The sequence below is a fragment of the Strongylocentrotus purpuratus genome, unplaced genomic scaffold (assembly GCF_000002235.5).
Source record: "Strongylocentrotus purpuratus isolate Spur 01 unplaced genomic scaffold, Spur_5.0 spur5_contig_823, whole genome shotgun sequence".
Lineage (NCBI taxonomy): Eukaryota > Metazoa > Echinodermata > Echinoidea > Camarodonta > Strongylocentrotidae > Strongylocentrotus > Strongylocentrotus purpuratus.
The window spans coordinates 18153-24189 of record NW_022145528.1 but is presented as its reverse complement, the minus strand read 5'-3'; the positions used below and the strand labels follow the sequence as shown (position 1 = coordinate 24189).

The following is a 6037-nucleotide window of genomic DNA, read 5'->3' as shown; positions in this document are numbered from 1 at the left end:
ATTTCCATTTCTTCATCCATTCAGGAGGTCGAAGTAGATGGAGAGAGAAAGAGAGGAGGGAGAGAGAGAGAGAGAGAGAGAGAGAGAGAGGGAGGGAGAGAAACTTTTGATAGAAATAGAATGTGGAAAAAGTGGAGAGGAAAAAAATATGAGAGAGAGCGAGGGAAAAATACAGAGATCGGTTAAGAGAGGGAAGGTGGAAGAAGAAATATATATAGAGAGGGAGAAAGAGAAGGGGATGGAACGCTTTTTAAAGAAGAAAGAGGTTGAGAGACTGAGGGGAAATAGAGAAAGAGCAAGTGTGTGGGTGAGTGTCTGATTAAGAGTTGGGGAGCAATGTAAGATTGAACGGGGGAGATAGATCAAATAGAGATATATCCCCCCCCCCCAAATATTTCAGGTGGGGGGGGGGGGGTGGCCTGTACAATCACCCCCACCCCCAATAATTCACCATCAACAAAAAAATGAAGAGAACAATAATGATGAGAGCCCGATGAGAGTAGTTGATGGTTATTACTCGCAAGATGACCAGCGCTATACACATTTTGCTATCTCATTTTAATAATATATACATATATAAATAGAAAACGAAGTAAATGAGACAACCGTATATGAGACAAAAATAAATTGAATTCTCGCTCATACGGCTTCATCAGGAATTGATGAATTTATTCAATTTATTAAATCAACAGCATCATAAAACTGCAGAGCGACAAAATGCAAAGAGAGGATAATAACCCAGGTAGCAAGCCTATGTGGGACCCACATGGGTCCCATATTCTCTGAAACATACAGGCGCCGATCCAGGATTTCTTAGGGGGAGGGGGGCCCAAATTTGAAATTATGCGACCCAAATATTGGTACGTAATGGTGACCAGCATTGACGTAATGGATGGGGGGGGGGGGTGCAGGGAGGGGCGATTTCACCCCTCCCTCCTCCGCAAAGCGCCGTTTCGTTAAATTATTAGAGAAAGAAGACGATTCGTTGTCCCGTTCTCGAAAATAATCCACGTCTGAATACAGTTTCCACCTCCCCCGCGAAGCGCGGAAGCTTTTACGTTTCGTTAAATCATAGAGAATGGAGACGATTCGTTGTACCGTTCTCGAAAATAATCCTCGTCTGAATTCAGTTTCCCCCCTCCCCTACTGCGCGAAGCGCGGAAGTTTTGACGTTTCATTAAATCATTAAAGAAAGAAGACGATTCGTTGTACCGTTCCCGACTCTTAATCGTTGTCTTAATCCAGTCCCTCTTGCGCGAAGCGCGGAAGTTTTGACGTTTCATTAAATTATTTGAAAAAAAATTTGTTGTACCGTTCTCGACTCTTAATCCTTGTCTGAATTTCAAAAATTATTTCTGTCTACTTCTTTTTCTTCCTTTTCCTTTTCTCTCCTCTCTTTTTTTGGCCGGCTTTTTTTGGGGGGCGCCCCCACCGCCCCTGGCTACGCGCCTGCGGTCAGATGAACATATTTTGATACCTTGTCCGCCCCCGGAAAGTCAGGGGTTTAAGGCAATAAATTACGGTCAGATAAGCATTCAGGGGACCGCCTTAGGGCCCCTGGTGGGGTCCAGGGGGCAGAGCCCCCGGAAGCTCAAGGGTTTAAGGGCACTAAATTACGGTCAGATGAGTATCAAGGGGCGCACCTTAGGGCCCTCGGTTTGGTACAGGGCCAGAGCCCCCGGAAGCTCAGGGGTTTTATGCGAATTACGGTTAGATGAGCATTTTTGTATACCTTATATTGTTGCGACACTGGCAACTATTTTTTCTTTCTTGCTCTCATTCTTTCTTTCTTGCTCTCTTTCTTTTTGTTTCCTTAATATCCTTTTTCAACAAAAGTGGAGGGGGGGGGGGCTCGAGGAGCTCCCGATCCCCGCTGTTTCGCAGGCCCTGGCATGTAGGCATCTCAAGAAGCATATTTCTTGCCTGGCTGTAAATTTAGGAATTTGTCATTTTACAACAAACACGTAAAAAAAGTATAATTTACTAAAAAATCACGGAAAATTATGTCATTTCAGCATAATGTGTAAACCCCCGTTATGGAATTAGAAATAAATCACGTTTGAATTTTATTTCCCCCGAACCCCCTCCCCGATCAGTACGCCAGTGCCCCCTCCCCTGATCTGATATCCCCCTTCTTTTCTTTTCTTCAAACTTCCTTCCCTTTATCTCCTCTTTTCCTTTTTTTCTTTCCATTTCCTTCCTGCTCTCTTCTTTTTTTGATTGGGGGGACGCCCCCCCCCCCCGATCTCCTTCTTGCCCCTTTTCTTTTCTTCATCCTCTTCTTTCTTTCCCTTTCTCTCCTCTTTCCCTTTCCCTTCCTTTCTTTCTCTCTCTATCTCTCTTTTTTTGCAGGGGGGGGGGGGGGGGGGCAAAGGCCCGCTCGCCCCACTGGATCCGCGCCTGCATCTACCTTATATCTACTAACGTTAGACCCTAATAATGGATCTAGAAGATTGCTTGACCTGGTCTGAGTGACTTGTAAACTTTTTTTTCTCAATTACTTGGTCTAACCGAGAAAACCGTCTAATTTTACTTTAGATTTTCAAACAGTAACACTTACGACCTAAATTAGGCCTAAGCCCAAGGGCTGTACTCTACATTTTAATAACAAATTAACGTTAACGTAAACTGTTGTTTCTCTGTGATAGAAATGGGAAAGGAACACTTTTTGTAAAAAAAACAAAATAAAACTCTTTTTGTACCATATTCTTAGACGGAAATCGAGGCATGCGGCTTCGTTAAAAGTACTATATAGTCCCATTTGCAGGCCAAAGAAATGAAAAAGGTTAAATTACAACGGCATTTGAAAGATAATACTAATTTAGAACTTCCCTCAAAACGAAAGGGCTTGAAAATGTCTTTTGTGGGAAGGAAAAAGAAGTCATCCTCATCATTTCTCTTTTTCTATTCTAGTTAATCATCTTTCGAATATTTGTTAAACCTATTTTCCCCCTCAAATCTTGTCTTTTAACAATTTGATCTTATTTCTTTAAAAAAATAGAGATTGTATTAGTAATATTTTTTTAAATTTTGTTGCTTTTAAGCTATTGAACATGTTAAATAATTATACTAAGTTAGACAGCACCACATGTGCGCTGAGAAACACCTGTATAAAGCGCCCTATAAATGTAATTATTATTACCCCGGTAGTATTATTATTAAAAATGTAGTTTTCGCATGTTTTCTATTCTTTCTTAAGTTTCTTTCATTTTGCCTCTCGATCCCTCCCCAAAATTCATTTACATCTCTTTTTCACTATCGACTTTCGCTCATTCTCAGTTCCCCCAAAGCATGTCGTGCTGTAGAAATTATAGTTTCTACAATCTATCTATCACCATAATGCTGACTTAATACACAACATCATGCCCCGGCCCTCTCAAACTTAAAAACCTCTGCTGTCTAATAAGCCATTTTCATAATGTAACCAAATTTAATGCATAAGTCATTGTGAAGTGCCTCAATACAAATTATTTCATTCAGCTCATAAGAATAATATTTTTTCAATAGACAGAATCTGAACTGCATACATGAATTGTTGCCAGGAAGGACAAACATTATGGCTTGTCCTACCTAGCAACACTTAATATATGCAGTTTGCATTCTGACTATTGAAATACTATTATTCTTATCAGGTGAATGAAATAATTTGTATTGAGGCACATCACAAAGACTTATGCATTAAATTTTGTTACATTACGAAAATAGCCTATTGGTAAACGGAAAAACACATTCAGATGACATAACGATGCAATAAAACAAACACCATCTTCCTTTAGGTATCCATTAATTGATTTGTTTTTATTATAAAAAAAGGATAATGTACAAACTGGACTAAAACTTTACATACAGGATTGGCGACCAAGATTAAAGTCATACATTACTATACATTCCACATGATTCCAGGCAAAATTATAGAGATTACCTGAAACTCACACTATGAACATGACGGACAAAGAAAGAGGACAAAATATACAGTTCCTCATTCTACTCTCAACAATTGCTGTGGTAGACAAAGGAACATCCCTTCACTGCTATTATGTAAAAATGTGTAGAACAGGTGTCACATACATATTCACCTGTTCTACACATTTATACATAATAGCAGTGAAGGGATGTTCCTTTGTCTACCACAGCAATTGTTGAGGGTAGAATGAGGAACTGTATAGTTTGTCCTCTTTCTTTGTCCGTCATATTCATAGTGTCACAGAGGCAAACAAAGTTGAACCTGGTTAATTTATGCAGCACCAAGCATCAACTGTCTTTAACTGTACAAATTTTACTCTACATGTTATTCTTTGATTACATGAATAATCAAAACAAAATCCTGTCATTAAATACAAATTAGAAATTAAATAAAAAGATTGACATTACGTGAGCTTCATGTGCTTGTGAATTTTGAACATGTATTATGATATCTTTAATTAATTATTAATTAAAGGCCACAAAGGCCATGGGTGAACCTTTGATCAATCGACCTCTATACCCCTACCCAAAATCAATCTTTGTGACTTGGAGATTTATAGGTGCCCATTCTAGATCATCCTATGCATCGTGTAATAAATGGATGCGCTCTTTAGAAAAAGTGGCTGTGCTCTATAAATAATGAACTTAAGGCAGGTTTAGGTGATTTATTTTTACAGTAAGAGGTTGACATTTGGCGAACCATAAAACTAGGTACTTAAGACGTTTTCACATATTCCGCAGTAAACCAAGACTTTTTTAACATTGAAGTTCTTATGCATATTTACCTAGCTCTACGTTACGAGACACAAAAATGTGATGCATATTACACTCGTGTCATTTAAAAACAAAAACAAACATAAAATGCTACAGTTGACTATGGCTTTAAAGGTACTATGTCCCTTTTGCAGCCAACCTCAAATTCTGTAGAACTTTGCAGGAATTATGAATATGTCACGTATGTCCTATCTGTGAAATTTAAACGTTAGCAGTGTCCTAATATTCAAATTATGCAAGGAAACCCGTTACTTGCTAGACTTCACTGTCAGACACTATTGAGTGACCGACTGGCTTTTTTTTTTCTTTGGTAATAACATATATAAAATGAGCTGTAAAGGGTACATGAGCATTTGTCTACATCAATAACCCACTTCTTGTGATGGCCAAAAATTAACTGATTGAATCTTTGCGCAGCATAAAACGTATGACCATTCGGTACAATGGTCTGAAAATCAAGACTATTACTTATTGGCTCTATAGCCCTAAAGTCGATTTGACAACTAATAGTCATTATTTTCCCACTTGAAGACATTTCCGAGTCCCAACTTTTTTAGGGAAGTTCTAAATTAGTAATATCTTTAAAATGCCGTTGGAAATTAACCTTTTCATTTTTTTAGCCTGCAAATGGGACATAGTACCTTTAATATCTGAAGAAGGCTTAACTTTACTTCATCAGTCACGGTTTTAAACCTCTATTTAAGTTTGCAGTTTGTATGAATACCAGCAATTGTTATTACAAGGTCTGGCTAGTCTGCAAGCACAGACCCTAATTTGACACTTTATCAAAAATAATGGGCCTTGAGAGAAGTCTAGCCCAGCTACCTACCTACTGGTTGTTTCAATCAGGAGCAGCTACAGTTCATGGCCTATGGTAGTCTTATAGTGCAGACTCACTTTTACGACTGACCAGGGTTTGTGCTTGCAGACTAAGATCTGGCTACATGCAGGAAAGCCAATTTTAAAGTGCAAGGAGTCTATGCCGTTACTGATCATTGACTGTTAAACTACACACATGTACAGTTTGGCCCGAACAATATACATTATCACAACTTCACCAATTCCTGCCAAATTTTCACTTCAAGGCCCCTGTTTCACAAAACTTGTCATCAGTGACAAATGACGATTTTTGTTATAAGCTACTGAAATCCTTGCTTCTGATTGGTTATCAGCAGATTTGTCACTGTTTTGGGGGTCATTTGTCATCGAAAAAGGCTCTGTGAAACACCCCCTGTTTAATGTATGTAGTAAGTGTACTTTAACATCATTAATCACTCTGAGAGATTTATCTATGTGACTC

General features: G+C 38.8%; 1 long non-coding RNA gene across 1 annotated transcript; it reads right to left on the bottom strand.

Moving 5' to 3' along the window:
• Window positions 1-4330: 4330 nt before the first annotated feature.
• Window positions 4331-5562, bottom strand: LOC115922649. The gene is made up of 2 exons (XR_004063529.1): window positions 5379-5562; window positions 4331-4843 (listed from the first exon to the last, which is right to left on the bottom strand). It is a non-coding gene; the product is annotated as an uncharacterized LOC115922649 (long non-coding RNA).
• Window positions 5563-6037: the final 475 nt, after the last annotated feature.